Below are 17,919 nucleotides of genomic sequence, written 5' to 3' on the forward strand. Positions count from 1 at the left end.
TGGCTTAACCAACTGTGTGAGACAGCTAAATATTCCCTGTTTGAACACACTTGGAATTCAGCTGAGTTCTTGTAGTCTGAGTTGGATCCCCCTGCACAAATAGCACAAGGAAAATGGAGCTGCCCCCTGATAAACACCCAGGCAGAGTGACTGACACTGGATTTCTCACTAGTCCAGTTTGTAGAGGAACACGCAGGCTGTTAGTTTAAATTTTCTTCCCCTAGTTTAATTTTTCTTTTGCAAAGAATTATTGCTTTGGCTCACTTGCAACAAGGCAGCTACAGCCTGTTTTTCTAGACAGGTACCCCTTATGTAGAATCATCCCAAGGAAAATCTGGGATTTATCCTTAAATACTTAAATATCCTTAAATCCTGATATTTATCCTTAAATAGAGTAATTAAATGAAGGCATAGATGACTAAATGACAACAGAATGAACACCTTCAGAGCAATGAACATATATAAAAATGAGATAATAGGTGATTCATATAATTATACAAATATAAATATTAAATCCACGGGCAGGGAACCCTCCACTAGACCAGGCTGCTCAGAGCCCCATCCAGCCTGGATATAGAGAGATAGACCTTTACATCTCTAGAAATACACAGTATGGCTCTCCCACACTCTGCCTTGTCCTCAGCACCACAACAGAATGTCAATGCCAATTACTACAATTAGTGACAAAGTTAATTCCATGAGTATGTGGGTTATTGGGTGCTTCAAGCTGCTTTTTTTTACTCCCTATGAAATAACAGTCCCAAGCTTTGTGGATTTTGAAAAAAAAAAAAAAAATTAATTACCTGTAATGACTGTTCAATGCACCAGGCAAAGCAGCACAATCCCTTTTTGTGCTCCAGAGCCTCACAAAGCATGACCCTACACAATACAGGTGTGGGAACAAGAAGTTGCTGGTGTTTGTGAATAGGGTGCAGACATTAAATAGCCTCGGCTTGAGACCATCCCAACCAGGAGAGCCAATTTTTAGTGCTCTGCCTAAGTTTGTGAAAGATGATTTAGCTTAAGGTGACTTTTGATTTGCCTGTTAAGTTGCTCTGGGGCAACTCAGAGCCATCAAGCTCCTTTCTGTGTTAATAAAAGTGCAAGGAGAGGGCAGGTTGGCTGCAACTGTCCATTTTTGTGAGGACACATTTTTGCAAGTCAGATGTGGCAACAACAAGGGCTTAGATGGATTGCAAATTATTCTTCTGGGGCCTGCCAGCATTAATGGGAGGAGGATGGGATCCATATTCTGTTTTGTTCTGTTTCAGGACTGAATATAAAGGAAGGCTCTGTTTCCCTGTTGTTGTCTCCCTCTGAGGACTCTGTTGGGAGATCAATGACTAAGACTTGTCCCCTGCTGTATTTCTTTGTGTCTCAGTTCTGTAAAATGCTCTTTTGTTCTGTCATTTTCTTTAATTTAGTCTGGTTTTCTCTCCAGAGGGATATTAATTCAATACACTTCTAGACTACCTTCTGACTTTGGAGACCTTCTCCTCCACCAGCCTTATCTGTCTGCAACTTTCAGAATGCAAATATGATAAGCTGGCACATTTATCTAGCAAGGATATACCCAGAAACAAAGGGATCTTTTTTTTCAAGCAAATTAAGCTAATGATCCTTCTCTAAAGAACCAGTTCTTTAAATGAAGCAAAACAAAACAAATCTTCAAAGTCCTCTATAAGCCCTGCAAAGGAAATGAGCCCGAGAAACTGCAAACCAGATGTCAGACACAGTACCTGAAACTTTTCTTCAGATTGTGTGTTTGAACCCAGTTATAGCTACAGAATGGGTCCCTTCCAACTCAGGATATTCTGTGATTCCATATCTCAAGTGTAGAATACACAGGATAGCAAGAGTGTCCATGGTCACTAGCAAGTAAAACAATACCAAAATCATTAAAAATATTCACAATTAGCAGAGCAAACTCCTAGTCCCCCAAGCCTGGGTTGGCATTGTCACAGTCGTTTGACTGCAGCGCCTGAAGACTGTGAAACAACCTTAAACTTTGCATCTCTGCAGCAGCTGCCATTTGAGATTTTCAAAGCGTTTTACAAAAGTGATTTGGCTGCATTTCATGGACCATCTGCTCCAAGGGTTTCTCTAAGATAGGTTTCCCTGGTTTTATTAGCAGAGAAACGGAATGGTTAGATACCTGACTCAAGTACTTCCACAAAAGACTTCCTGAAGACTACAGATATTGCTCCTTAGAGGCCAGAAATCTGCCCACATCTGCCAAGGAAAGCTTTCACATGGATTAGTGCAATTGGTACCACAAGAGGTGAAGAACTGGTGTGTTGACACTTCAGGCACTTGGACAACTTTCTATTTCCCTTAAGAAAGCTTAAAATCCAAATAAATGTGAGTGATTAAACAATATGACTATACGTAGACTGTTTATTTAATTTTATGATAGGAATGCAAGTTGGGGAGAGCTGTAGGTGGACAAAAATAGAAGGAAAAAGCTGCACTACTTTCTTATGATGTCTGTGCTGCAGTCATGGTGGGAAAGCAGCCATTCCACCGAATACATTAAAGTTTTGGACCTCTCATTAAATGACTGACAACATAGAAGTTGGTTGCAGTATGTGCTAGAATCCACCTCTCTCAGGCACTTCATGTCAGGTGAGGCTGATGTTCCTGCTAGTCCTGGTATGACCCTTGGCTGTACATGATGGGAGGGTGGACAGAGGAATTCTTTGCAGGACATTTACCTGACCTACAAGTTCCACTAGAGAGCTGACAACTTCTAGCTGATCAGGTCTGGGTGGAGGCAAGCCCCTGTACTCCCCTGATCAGATTACAATGGATGATACCACGACAAAGTCAGCAGTGTGTGAGCTCTGCCCCTGAGCTGGAAGATTGAGCAAAGGAGGGTCTGACATTGGTTCACTCTCAGAAAAGCTTTCCCAAAGGGTAGGTGGTAAGGCAGAATTAAAATGAGAGCTTCTGGCTTTCAGGGAGCACTTTGGCATTCTTGAATTTTATTTTTTTTCTCTCCTATTGAAGACACTTTTCTGTCAGTAAGGAAGGTGGAGAAAATCCAGATAGTGATGGCCAATCACTCTAACACTTATCTTTCATCATAAGGATCCCCTTCAAGTTCCATAAGTTGCACGTGAGCCAGACAGTTCACTGCTTTGTGCCTCCAGGACGAGGACATCACTGCAGGCCCCAGGTGTTACAAAAACTCTGTCCTTTCATCACGCAAAAGAAATCCACTTGAGGGTCTTCATGGCTGTTTGTGTCCCTGCTGACACTAAACTCTATATTCAGCCTGGCAAAGTGAGTGACAGACTCCCTTGCTATGAAATCACTACGCTGGACCAGTAATCAGCAGTCATGGTGCAGTGCAGAAAAGGTCAGAGTACTTCTGTGGCCTCCCTGTAGCATCTCACAACCTCATACAAGTGTGGCACAGATGCTTAGACTTTCAGCTCACCACGCCCAGTAATGCACCATTTCAGAGCTGTATCGATATGACTTCGTATTTGATGGAAAGTCCTTGCAATTTCCTTTCACTAAAGGATTCCAAGATTCATTCCTCATCTCCAGATGGATTATTTTTTAATTTTAATAAGGGAGTGCTGTACCTGTAGTGTGAATGTATTTCCACAAGAAAGGGAGAAATGGTTACCTACTGATAACTCGAGTACTTAGAAGCGCATTGCCCATACACATATTTATTGCTCATTCTCTACCATCTCTCTCTCTGATCAAAAGGTTTCTGCCAGTGAGCAAAAACCACAGTGTGTAAAACAGATTGGGTGTGGAGGGTGGTGCGTGCCCCTTTGTGGGGAACATAAGGGGAGCTGGGTCCAGAGGCTGCTGATATGAAAAAGCCTCATTGCTGAGGTGTTCTTACCTGTCCTTGCAGGATACAGCACAGAGAAAATACATAAATATATGCACACGTGAACTATAAACCACAAAGACCACTGTCTGTTGATAAGTAACTTCCTTTTCTGCTGCGTGACGTATTGCTGCACAGGAGATATATTACTGATGGGTTAAAGATAAACAGAAACAATTTTTATGTCAGTGGTTGTGTATTTTACATAATCCTTATTTCTTCCGCTGTCCCTTTTTACACTGAAACCTCTTTGGAGAAAGGACAGCAATGAGCTACAAAGTGTCAGCACCGAGCACAGTGACTCCACAGCCAATCTCTATTCTAACAGAAACTACTAAAAACACTTGTTTAGCATTTCTAGCAATCTTGTCTTCCAGTTGCTGTTGAAGACACCAAAGGAACCATGAACTGAACATGAAAAGTAGTTGCAGATTCTGAATTAGTCTTGCAAGAAGCTGCTGACAAGGGAGCTTGCAAGAAAGATGGAGAGAGACTGTTTACAAGGGCAGGTAGTGACAGGACAAGGGGGAATGGCTTCAAACTGAGAGTAGGTTCAGGTTAGATATTAGGAAGAAATCCTTCCCTGTGAGGGTGGTGATGCACTGGAACAGGTTGCCCAGAGAAGCTGTGGCTGCCCCATCCCTGGAAGTGTTCAAGGCCTGGTTGGAAGTGTTCAAGGTTTGGAGCAACTTGCGAAAGGTGTCCCTGCCCATGGCAGGGAGGTTGGAACAAGATGACCTTCAAGGTCCCAAACCATTCTGTGATTCTCTGATTCTATGACAACTCTCTTGAGCTCTGCTAAGTAACAGGGATGGGGGGAAATTACACTGGTGGGTGAGGAGAAAGGGAATGGGGAGACAAGCCAAGGAAGGAGCCTCTCCTTTATTGTGCAATCCTGAGTGCACACATCACTTTGTGCAGTGCTAACAGGCAAGTGAAAACTGCCTTCTAACCTCCACTTATCCTGTTAGTGACTCAAACAACAGCTGAAAAAAATTTATGGGGAAAGATTTATACACAAATATCAAAGAAGTATGCACACCTGCTTAAAGAAAGGCAATAACTCAAGTACTCTTGAAGTATATTCCTCTATAGTTTCTTACCACAGGATTTGTTGGCTGATTGGAGGTATTTTCATAAACCTGACTCCAACTTTCTCTATAGGTGCTGTCCAAATAAGCAACACTCTCTGAAAGTTGATGTCAAGCCTCTAAAATGAACCTACAAAGGTCAGAACCTGGGTTTATTTAAGGAGGAAAAAAACCTGCTGGTGCCATTTCTGATCTCATCATTGCAGATCTGTGTTTGTTTTTTCTCCGGCGCATTCTTTTCTCCTCGTTCCTGGAGCTGAGATGTGTAAGAGCCTCATGGCACAAGCTGAGAGCAGGATTGGCAAGGGCATTCCCTGTCATCCATCCTTGTGGTGGGACGTTGTGGCTGACTGCACTGTGCTGGCATAAAGTATGTGAGGAAAGAAGGAGAGGACCAAGCCTTAGAGGAGTTTTGGGATGAAACCATAGCTTGGTCACAGCCCAACTCCTCTGAAAACAAGAGGGTAGATCTCCATTAGGGACAAAGTGTTTCCCACGGGAGCATTCAGGTGATGTGTTAAAATTTGTCTTTGCTCCAGTCACGTTACAAGCACTTTGGTATTTACTGTGATGTGCAGGCACTTAGAAACTCCCTTTCCCTGTCCAAAATGTGGGACTGTAAAAGCCCTCTCCTGATTGCAGCACACACAGGCAGGATGTTGTGCTGTGGGTCACCTGGGGGCAGGTAACCAGATCATCTCCCAGGGCTGGCAGAGCTCTTGGTAAGCAGGGAAAAACAATCTTCAGGCAGCACAGCAGGTCTCCATGAGGTCAGGTTGGCAAAGAGGCCAAGCTTTTAGGAATGAGCTCTGAGACTCTCTGGAACAGAAGTCTGCACGAGGCATACTGTGGTCTGGGGTGACGAACTGACACAGACTCCAGCACTGAAGTCACAAACCTGTATAGACACATCTCTTAATCAGTAGAAACCTCGCTGGAGGCAGTGAAGGAGTCACATTATCACTGGAATATGCTACAGGTTTAACACACACCTTTGCTGAATGCTCATCCCACGTCCAGCTTTTGTGTCTCAGGCAAACTTCAGCAAGATTTTATCTCCCTGCCCTCCTGAATCACCACTCCTTTAGATGTGGGTTCTGCAGGAGAGGAGTTACCTGATATTTTGTGCCTCTGCCTTCCATAGCAAAATACTGCTCTGGGAGGAGTGGATTGAGGAATACTATTGTTACTGTCCTAGCTCATCCAGTTACATAAAGAGAGCAGGTGAAGGGGGAGTTTGGGCAGTCCCAGATAAGCAGTTTTGAACTGACAAGACTCAAAAACACGAATGTGAGGCTCCTCTCCAAAAAAATTAACTAGGAAGATGATCCAGAGACCTTCAGGTCAGCTGCATTATGGTTTCTGGGAAGTTTGTGGAGCAAATCTCCCTGGAAATCTTTTATTCCAGACATATGAAGGAAAAGAAAGTCTTTGGGAACAGCCAGCAGTAGATCAGTAGATTGCAAACTGTGCCTTCTACCATGAAATGTCTGTTTCTGTGGACAGGGAGGGAAGGGCAAATGTTCTAAAACTGAGCCTCAGCAAGGCTCCTGACAATTTCTCCCATAGAATCCTTGCATCCAGCCTGGGGATGTATGAGCTGGATGGGTCAAGCCAAACGACTGTTTCCTCCAACTGGAAGCTTTGAGGCCATGGTAGAAGTCTTGTGTTCAGTTTTGGAACCCACAAGTGCAAAAGAGATGCTGTGAGACTGAAGCAAGTCCAAGCAAAGGGTCACCAAGCCAGTTAAAAGGCTTTGTAACACAATATTTTGGGGCTTGAGAGTGTCCCTAATCAATAGGCACAAAAGAGAGTCCTCTCCACTGTCTGCCAGTGAGTTAGTTCTAAGCCCAGTGTGCTCACACACTGTCCCAAGGTACTTTCCCCACAGCTCTGTAGACACTGCTTTGGTTTGGGTGCCCCAGGAAGAGAAAGGGAGATGGAAACCCTCTCATCCTGTGCTGCTGGAAGACACTGGCCTGGTCTGTGCTCTGTTCTTTGTATTGGCAAATGATGCCAACTCAAGGTCTCCCTTTTTTAACCAAGAGAGATGCAAACAGATATCATACAGTGGAAGTATGATCCTTGTTCAGAAACACCTATGGGACCTCTGCTGTTCCCATGACACCATAATTCTCCAGCTGGACAAGTTTTTGTGAGATCTGCTTTCCCTCCATTCCTTCCTGTTTCCCCATATTCCCAAATGACCTACGAGAAGAGGTGTCAACAACACAAAGGCCAGGTATGACCCAGCAAAACACTTGCTGTTTTTCTGGATCACTCAGTGCATGCACAACTCAGACTCATAACTATGTACTTGTATTTCTTCTTTATTTGTCATAAACCATCTATTTGATTTGGTGTGTTTAAACAGGTAGCTTAATCCCCACTGACACTGCTTGGTCTGTGACAAATTGTGTTCCCATTTACATGTAAATTTATTCTTTACAGGACAATTAGCTCTCTATATCTATAGACAGGCTTGTGGTTTTGCTTTCTTCCTGCATAACAAGCACTGGAAAGAAACACTTTCCCAAACTCATGTCACTTGAAATTAATGGTTATTAATACTGCTGCCAACCCAGAAACAGAGGGAGTGGAGGGAGGAGAAGCTGGAGGTTCATTTTCTGACTGGAAAAATATATTTTATTTCTCAGGCTGGTCTCCTCTCTGCTAAGTTATTCATGCAAAGACATACTCTTGTAGGATTCTAGGAAGGACCCACTCTTATGCCCTGAAGGCTGAGATTTGACTCATTTTGACTGATTTTCCAAACTCCTTTGCCATCCCAGAGCTTTTCCTCTTTTCTCCAAGTAAGCAATATCTTTGCTTCTCTCTGGATAAGAGAACAACACCAGGGAGAGTTCTGGTGAGATTTACCACCTAAATTCTGGTTCCTTGGCCCCATGAGTGGCTTCATTCGGCAGGTGTAGTGAATTTACCTACTCCAGCTTTGCCAGAAGCTCAGTGTTACTAGTTTTCCAAAGTATTTCAGATGAACTGTTGTTGGCTGAGGAGGGAGACGAGTCTGTCTACCCCAAATGAAAGGGGAAAAGAGGAGAAAAGGGAGTATTTTGAATCAACACAAATGAAAAAGCAGTTTCCAGTAGTGATGCAATCAGACAGAAAGATACCTCAGCCAGCAAGGTACAGCTACAACCCAATTACAATTTTGAGCAAGTTCCTCCTCACCTTCTTGCTGGTCAAAACTGAAAAAAAAATGAACAGTTGTAGGACAGAAATAATGACACACCTCACTCATACCTGTCCTTGAGTTGTTCTCCTAACCTGTGGAAATTCCCTGCAACAATGTGAGCAGACAGTAAACAGCCTTGCCAGATGGCTATCAACAGAGAGCTGGAACTATAAAAAAGAGAGTAAATATCTCTGAAGATCATTTACAAATGCCTTTTTTTTTCCTTTTTTTTTTTTTTTTTTTTTGTGTATAAATATGGGAACTTACAATATATGTTCATCCATGTATGTGAATGCAGTAGTTGGAAGAGCTAAAATATTGCCTCAGGCCTCAAAGCCTCTTTAGGCCATGGGATGCCTTCTGGAGAGGTCATGAACAGATGGGCAGGAGTGTCTCCTGAGAGAATATTCTGGTATATTTCTGAGAGTATATCCAAGAGCACAGCAGAGGGAAAGCTGCATGAAGGAAGCACTGCCCTTCTCTGAAAGCTTTGGACCTTCACTTCTCCCAGAGGTCATGCTGTGTGCTACACAGGGCTGCATTTCCTCCTTGGTTTCAACCCATTTGACCATAAATTCTCATATCACAGAACAGTGATCACCCCACTCCAACCCCCCTGCCATGGGCAGGGACACCTTCCACTAGGCCAGCTTTCTCAGAGCCCCATCCAGCCTGACCTTGAACACTTCCAAGCATGGGGCAGTCACAGCTTCTCTGGCCAACCTGTGCCAGGGCCTCCCCACCCTCACAGTAAAAATTTTTTTCCAATTTCTAATGTAAATCTACTCTCCTTCCATCTGAAGTCATTCCCCCTTGTCCTGTCACTAAATGCTCTTGTAAATAGTCTCTCTGTTTACCCAGTCCAGTGACTCAAAGCCATAGAACAGGATCTGTGTTACAGAAGCCAGTTCCACTTGAAGAAGCTTAGAAATGACTGAGCATCCAGTTCTGAAAAGAAGTGATGTGGCCTTTGATATCTCTATGGCAACGTGTCATTTGCCACAGGACAAAAAAAAAAAAAAGAAGAGAAATCCATAGGCAATGTGTTTTTATCAGATAGAAGTACATAGCAAGTAGCAGCAAACTCTGAGTTAATATAAAGCTGGGGGGAACACTCACAGTTTCCCTGTCAGCAATTGCCAAGTGAGCCTTAGAGGCAACTGGCATTGGTTTTGACAGTCTTCTTCCATGTCTTTTAGGATTAATTAGCTACATCTCATTAAGACTGTGCCCCATTTTCCCAGGCCATTCAGAGATAGAGCTGACAGTATCTTTCTAATAAGTGAACATGTATCTCATAGACTTTTAGTAGGTGTGCAGCTTTCTCACAAGTGCAAGAATCCTTCCATGCTCAGCCTTGGTGAGTATTAAGTGAAATGCCTAAATTTATTCAACTAGAAATGGGAAGATCAACTTCTCCAACAAAGACCTGCTTTGTAAGTATTAAATGCTACAGCACTTAATTAATTTATGCACAATCCATATATTATAGTCAGTAAATAAAATTAAAACACGAATTGATTGCTATATTTGGGACATGTTTTCAAACCACTTTGAACAGTTAGTTATATGTCTCCTCCTGCTCAGCAGATAAACAGGAGTGATGTGCCAGATCACTGGGAAGTTCTCACTGCAGAATGAAATAGGAGGCTGAGAGTGAAGCATTACTTTCATTTCAGGTACAGCTTCCACCCTCTGCTGGGAAGGAAAATCCATCGGTGCCAAATCATGTGACAAAAAGGAAGCAATGTGACAACAGCTCTTTGTCCAGGTGTTGCTCATGGCTGGCTCACCTTGGTGTGTGTAGTACAAGCTGCCTCCCCCTGGTTTTGTGGTTATGAAATCTGGGCAAGAATAGGAGGCAACTGACTTTGCAGTGTTTCACAGCAGGGCAAGAATTAAACAGAAGAGCTTAGCTTTAGGGTTTAAAGTCAGAGAATTGCTGAATGGTTGGTGTTGGAAGGGACCTTAAAGATCACCCAGTTCCAATCCCCTGCCATGAGTGTGTTACTCAAGGCTGCGTTTGAGGGAAAAATGCAATAAAGCTTTCCATGAGATTTTACCCAGACGTATCAATAATGTAAGGTTTGCAAGCACTTATGAACTACAACAGTTGTAATTGCAGATTTTGTAACTGGCTACATGCAGGTGAGTAAATGTGTGTCACTGAGAGTGCAGAGCTTGGCTAAGGGATGCTGTCAGAAGTAGGTTAGCAGGGCCCATTTGACTCCCTCAGGAAGTGCTAAAAGAAAAGGCAGTTCTGTTTGTATCTTTATAGAGGCTCAGGAAGAAAACAAACTCCTAGCAAGTGTTCTTAGAGCACAGATGCAGTTTATTCAGCTGACAGTCACTAACACCTGTTCCTTAACAAAAGATAAAAAGCTGTACAATCACAGAAAAAAATTTAAGGCTTTGTTTCATCCTTTATCAGATCTCCTGCCAAATGCAGCAGGAATTCCAGTAAGAAGCTGGAATGCAGTAAGTCTGGCATGCAGACTTACCTCAAGTTCCCTCATGTCAATGGGAAAACACTGCCATTTGTGGTTACAACAAAGAAGGCAATAAGTCAGCAGCACAGGCCATCCCAGGTGTTCTGTGTATGGCTTTGTTCCATGAAAATACCAATATCATTTTAAGAAACAAATTTAGAGGGGAAGTTGCTAAACATGTGTCCTCCCAGGGAGACCAGGCAGCCTCCAATGGTCTGTATGAGGGAGTACCAGAAGAGGGATTGTATGTTATCTTCAGGAACACTGTCCCATAGGAGAAGTCCAGGACATAGGACAACCAGGATATAGGACAAGGACACAGCCTGAACATCCTGCCATGCTGACTTTGGCTTTCATAACAAGTCAGGTGAGAGTCAGGTGTCATTTCAGGGAGAGACTGAATCTTAGAAGGTCATGCTTCTCATACATCTTTAAGACAACAGAGGTGCCTTTCTCCCGTGCAAAAATTAGATGTCACAGCTGTGGCCAAACAAGTGAAAAGGAAGAGAACAGGCAGTCAAATAGATGCTAACAGGTAATCAAATAAATGCCAAGAAACTCAGCAAATTTGCAGTGCTCTCTCTCGAGACTAAATCAGGTGATTTTTAAATGGACTGCGAAATGTAGTCTCAAACAACCTATCAGCTGAAAATCTTTTGGGGATATAAAGAAAACTCCAGGAGTCAAGAACATCTTCTGTGTCTCCTGACATGTATTATGGACATGGACAAGAGCTGTGGCTTTTGGTTTGGCCCTGTGCTCTGCAAAAGCTCTGTAAAAAACTAAATTTACATTCAGTAAACATGCTGTTCCAAATTCAGCCATATTTTCACATTCTTGGCTGAGTAACTCAGTGGACAACTCACATTCTCCCTGAGCAGGTATGATGCAGGGCACAATTAAATGTGCTAGACTAGGCTTAAGACTGCTATTCATTTATAATACTCAGTAATTACTCTCTCAAGGTTGGCACTAGAACAAACACAAGACCCTTCTGTCTCCATGTACTAATAATAGCTGTATTTGTTCAAAATATCAATGTGAAGCCCTTCCTTCATCCTTTCAAATTGCCAGATGCCAAAGGCAGCTAATAAATGGGAGCATTGTTTGTGGCAGGCGTTTCGTATCGAAGCTAAGGCACTACGAGAGGCAAAGCCAGACATTTCCTGGGTGGATTGGAAGAGTTTCAGTGTTACTGAACATAAGCCATGAAGAATCCACACTGTCAATGGTGCTATGAGCTGCCAGCACATTCCCAGGGTATACAGTGATATTGTTTGCTGGAATAATTTTACCTAAATGAAAATTCTACCCAAGTGTCCCTGTCACAAAGGCAGTCTCTTCTTGGAATTCAGAGTCACCTTCACAATCTCGGGCGTTTCTTGGTGCTTTGGGATGGGTTTGTGTCAGTCTGTAGAGAATACTGCTACTCATAACCTGCTACATCTGATTTTCTTCCAAATATCACTGAAAATAGTTCCCTAATGTCACCATATTTGGAGTTCCCAAACACTCCTCAATGCTCATATTAAGCTTCCCAATTCTGCCCTTGGATTTTCCCAAAGGCTTTATTCAGGTGAAGAAAGAGTTAAATGTCCCATGTAGCAAGGTGCCAAATATTCACTGCACCATCAATAAACTAACTGAGGCATATTTTCTCTTCTTGTCATCCTTAGGTTCTGCTCCTCCTCAGACTTATCCATAGCAAAAACAGACACCAAAGAAAAAAAACCTGCCCAGACATTGTGTTCTTTACAGGCTTAAATGGAAATATCGTGGAAGAGGAATGCCACTTTCCTTTTTTAATTGGTTCCTTCCATAATAAAGCAGGAAAAGGAGAAAATCACTGTTTAAATATTTATTATTTCATCTATGCCTACCAATACTTGCAGTTTTCCAGTTTTCCAAAAGGAGGTATGAAGTGTTTTTATATGCACCTAGAAAAACACTTCTACTAATACTTTCTCTGAAAGGACAGGAAGAGGAAAAGCGAGAAAAGTGGGGTCAAACTGAGCTCTCTGCACTCAGTAATTGCAGTATTCCTTAAATTGTGCTGAACTCTAACACAAACTCACACACACACAAAGATATTTTGATAAAACTGTTAATATTTTCCATTCCTTACAGTTATTATTGCAACAAATTCTGTTCTAGGCAGCAACACACATTTACCCTGACCATTCCAATTCTTTTACAGCCTTCCTTATAGACAGGATTGAGCAGCAGCTGATTTAAAGAGACATTTCAGGATCCACTGCAAGAACTACACCATTGATTTATTAGTGACACATCCATATAGCATTTAACTTCACTGCTTTGGTCCTTTACTGCTCTTTTCCTTACCATCTCCAAATGTTCTGGCTTTTTTTTCTCGATCCTGCTTTTACACTTGTGCTAGGATAGTTTTTAGTGCGCAAGTCTTTGTGTTAAGTCTCTGAAATTCTTCTTTCTGAATATTGTGGGGGGAAAAACATCACTGTTTGGGAAAAGAAGGGCAGGAGAGTCAGGGAACGCTTTCAGGGGAATTTTCTGCATGTGGAAAGGCACTGCATTGACAAGTCTCCCGTGTTACCCTTTGGCAGTATCACATCCAGATCATGTATCCAAGAGTGTACAGAATGGACCCTTCAGCACAGGATGTCAGATGCACACCCAGCCAGAGGGAAGTGAGTTGTGGAAACAGGCAGAGATTCCCTGAAAGCCCTAGGCTGAAGTGGGCCTGCCTGGATCATCAGACAGCAAGGAGAGAAGAGAAATCTTCAGGGGGGAAAAAAAAGAGAGGGGTCTCGAAAAAAAGTAGCATCTTTATCGAGGGGATACCACTCAGTTGTAGGTTTTCCTCAAGCTCTGCAGGACAGAGCCCCAGGCAGAGGAGATGTTATGGAGCAGATCAGGGAAGCCCTTAGGTGGCTCTCTGCTCCAGGCTTTCCACCAGGCTGAGACAACATCATGTTTTTAGATCAGCTGCAGCTAAACCTTTTAAGTTCCTTTAACTTGTTTCCTTCCGCAGCCCACAAGAAAACTTTCCAAACAGACATTAAAAGGTTGGCTTGCTTGTGTTTTAATGCACAAGGAAATTTTTCAATTGTCTCAGCTGTTTGTCCCCAACCCTGCTGGGACCAGAATTTGGCAACATTATAATGCGAGGGAAAGGAATAATGATGAGTGTTTCACTTCAGGTGTCAGCGCTGTTGTGTTCCTAGTGAACAACAGGGACATGAGGCACACACACCACTGGTCTGAAGTGCTTCCTAGAAAACTATGTAAGAGGTCAAAACTAAATCTTCATTTCTCCATATTTTCCATCCATTGTTTTAAATAATTCTCTAGAGACAGTGCTTCGTTAAAAGAACAAAATGTGGGCAATGCAAACTGGAAAGAGGAGACGGTCAGTGCTGCTCCTCTAGAATTTTCTGCAAACAATTAGTGTCAGAACTACTTCTTTGGTGAAATTGCTTCATCCCTGACCTGGGGAATGGATCACAGCAGTCTAAAATGAGCCCCCTAAAGCATCAGAACTTGTCTGAAACATGGTGAAATGAATCCTGTGGCAATCCATGGCTATAAAATGTTCAGAAGGGGCTGGCAAGGAAAAAGGGGGGGAGGAGGAGTTTGCTCTCTGTGTAAAAAATGTGATTGACTGCACAGAGCTGCTCGTGAAAAATAGTGATGAACAAGTTGAGAGCTCGTGGGTAAGAACTGGAGGGCAAGCCAACAAAGGAAACCTTGTAGTGGGTGTTTACTACAGGCTGCTGATCAAGGGGAGCCTGTTGACAAAATGTTCATCCTCGCAGGCTCTGATCCTGCTGGGAGGCTTCAATCATCCTGGCACCTGCTGGAAAAGGAGCACAGCAATCTGCAAGCAATCCATGAGTGTCTTGGAGTGCAACAAGGATAATTCCTTAATCCAGGTGGATTAATAGACAGTGGAACCAGAGAGGAAGTGTCACTAGACCTGTTGCTTGCCAGCACAGATGAACTAAATGGGTTTTTTTTGATTGTTTTGTTCATTTATTTTTATTTATGTTTTCAAAATGTTAGAGATGTCAATATTGGTAGCAGCCTGGGCTGCAGTGATCATGTCCTGGTGGGTTTCACAAGCCTGAGGTAGAGTCAGGATACTGAATTTTAGAAGAGCAAGCTTTCTGTTGTTTAAGGAATTAGTGGATGGGACCCCCTGCCCACCTCTCCTCAGGGATGAAGGAGCAATATACAGTGCTGGCTGCTCTTTAATGACATATTTCTTAAAGCACAAGAGCTCTCAATTCTTCTCTTGGAACAGTTGTTAGAACTGTACAAATTAAATGCCCAGGGAGACTGGTGTGACCATAGTTTCAGATTAAATCACTACATTGTTGCAATACTATTATTGGACTGGGAATGTTAGCTGTCTTTGCTGCAAAGCATGAAACTAAAAATATGTTTATAACTTGTAAAGTTGAAGAAAAAGAAGTAAGTATGTGTAAATATATAAAGTTTTTGGTGATTGCAGTCTGCTGGTGTTTGGATAAGGCCATGGATTGTGTTTTAAGTGATGTTTGAACATTACACTGATACTTGAAGCTGCCACATGCACCACTGTGCATCTTAATATCTGTGACTGAATCATAAAGGAAAATAGAACAGTACAGAAGTCAACAGTAAGTTACAAGACTGTTTTTATTAAGACATCAAAATTCTTCTAAACAGACTCAGTCACAACAGCAGCTTCTGCTGAGCGTGCAAAGCATCAGGGACAAGCTACTGCTTTGCATTTCCTCTGAAAACTAGTGCTCAGCTTTTGTAAATGGCATAACTGCACCAAAATCAACAGGCAGATATCTAGTCCTGCCACCTCCAAGGAGTTCAGGACTGTAAGTACTAAAAACTAGAAAAATAGTTGTAATAAAATAGCTTATTCTTTCACTGTGTGCAGAAGGCAAACATATTACATATTTGAGAGAAAACTGAGCAAAAGTTAAGAAACTCCTACATAACAAAACTAAGGGATATTTTGAGAAGTTGTGGACTCCCCATCCCTGGAAGTGTTCAAGGCCAGGCAGGATGGGGCCCTGAGCAACCTGGTCTAGTGGAAGGTTGTCCCAGGGACCTGGAGCTAGAGGGCCTGTAGGGCTTTAAGGTCCCTTCCAACCCAAACCATTCTATGATTCTACATTCATCAGACTCTAAGATTGCAAAGATAATTTAGTTTCACTGATGACAACTACATGATTTTTATATATATGTGTATATACATATCTCAAGATCTGGTATAGTAGCAATAAAAGACAAGTCAAAGTGTTTTACTCCTTACAGAGTCACTTAACTCTAAAGACCAATGCAAATGACTAACTCTGAAATGTATTTAAGTATTTAAAAGGCGTATATGAAACCCTTAAGATCCATTATTATCACCTTCTGCAAAATGTGGAAGTCTTTTACCCAGTTAATCTTATTACCTAACAGAAATCAGACTAGGGGGATAGAAAAGCAACTTCTCTATTCTATTCTGTACCAAAAAATCAGCACCTAACTGCTTTGACTACTAGAAGTGTTCATGCCTTCAGGTTAAGGATCAATTTCCATGAAGAGTTATTCATAATGGTGTCCACTGGTATTGAGGAGGAATCAGTTTGCACACTATAAATTGCTGAATTAGGTGTGACCCAGACACAGCAGACTGTCACTATAGGGGAGGAGTACATGCAGCAAACAGAGTAAAGAGGAGGTGGGACAAGTTACAACACCATTTCACTCTCCATCTTCCAACACGCTCCCTGAAGTGGAGTTTTGGGGCAGCAGAGAGGAGCCCTTCAGGAAAGAATCCTGCAGGAGATGCTTACTGTGTGGAAAAGGCTTTTATTGCAGTTTATCCAGCTGAACAAACTGTTGTTGTACCCAGTGTACCAGCTCAAGCACATAAACTATTCAGCTGCAGTTGGAGTTCTCTCACTTGTGGCTTGACTGCACAATCATTATGGTCTAATTAACAGAATATGCAGGTACCAATGGACTTATCTGGGTAACCATGGGCTGCCAGCAGCAAAATCGTTTCTTTTTTCTCTTCTCTTTTTCCACTGAGTCCTTGTCGATTACAGAATTTACGACCAAATCCCAAAATCAGGGTGCTGAAGAACACTCTGAGCAGGTTTAGCCCCAGATCCACTGTGCCTCTTCCTTACTTGGTGGCAAATCCAACGCTTGTTCTCCAGATTCTCTGTATACTTAAGGCGTTGCACAATTAGATCTTTAACGTTGTTGCAGCTCAAAGTTTCCACCTCACCTTAAGTAAACACTGAATTACGAAGTAAAAAAGAGATTTCTCTGCAGGTTTGATGATTCACTGCCTGGAATATTTATAGAAACATGCAGCTTGTCAATAGTAAGGGCACAAGTGATGCTCAGAGGGGCACATAGGGCTGTGGCACAGTGAGAGAGTCAAATCTTGGAATTTTAATAATGAGGTATTTGGGTTTTCCCCTCTATTTTTCCCACGGAAAAAACTGCCAGAATTCACTTGCAGCTGGAGCTGTAGTCATTAATAGTTCTTAGGACACCAGGGAAGAGTCAGATTGCTAAGAAAAAAAGAGGGAAAAAAAAAAAAAAAGAGGGTATAGAAGCCCTTTATGTAGGATATTAATTTGGAAGAATCATTTTTGCAACACCACAAACAGACCACTACTGAGAAGAGCAATGAAAGCCAGATGCTGAGTGAAGACAAGCTTCAGTTCTCCGTATGATGAGACATGATCCCACTAGAAAAAAAAATTAAAACAAACTAATCACGATTGAGAAATCAAACAACTTCCAAAGAAAGTTAATATATAGGAAAGAAGAGCTGAGTAGCTCCAGCTTCTAAAAGGAGCCATTAGCTGAGACTCCAACATGGTGTGTAAGCATCATGAGCCTGGCAAAATCATTTATGCTGCCCCCTGTTTGCACAACTCCAGAATTCCCACTGCTATCAGGTATTGTAAACACCCAGGACCACTCAGGAGAGCAGGGTGATGAATATAAGACAAGCCATTCTTCTCTGTGTGGAGAGGCTCAGGGGCTTCATAGGTAGGTTTTAACTTAACGAGGGAGCCCCCGGTGGTCCAGGGGAAAATTCACTGCACTGTCACTGCAGAGACCCGGGTTCGATTCCCGGTCGGGGCCCCTCCCCGGGCAGATGGAGCTCGTTAGCCCGTAAGGCAATCCATCTACGTCCTGAGGACCTCGCTGCCACCGTCCAAGCGTGCTTGGCCCCGGCAGATGAACCTCAGGATTAAAGGGTGGGCTCAGTTCCGCGCACACTGTGTCTCACCTAAA

At 42.7% G+C, this 17,919-nt stretch overlaps 1 protein-coding gene across 1 annotated transcript in view; it reads right to left on the reverse strand.

The window, feature by feature from the left end:
- Nucleotides 1-16,594: 16,594 nt before the first annotated feature.
- UMODL1 (uromodulin like 1) overlaps nt 16,595-17,919 on the reverse strand; it is a gene marked incomplete at its 5' end in the record, with an annotated part of 24,969 nt that continues 23,644 nt past the window's right edge. The window contains 1 exon segment of the mRNA XM_027901691.1: nt 16,595-17,363.

This window comes from Empidonax traillii, unplaced genomic scaffold (genome assembly GCF_003031625.1).
Source record: "Empidonax traillii isolate 1590-97213 ecotype Southwest subspecies unplaced genomic scaffold, ASM303162v1 scaffold805:size286791, whole genome shotgun sequence".
NCBI classification, from domain to species: Eukaryota; Metazoa; Chordata; class Aves; order Passeriformes; family Tyrannidae; genus Empidonax; species Empidonax traillii.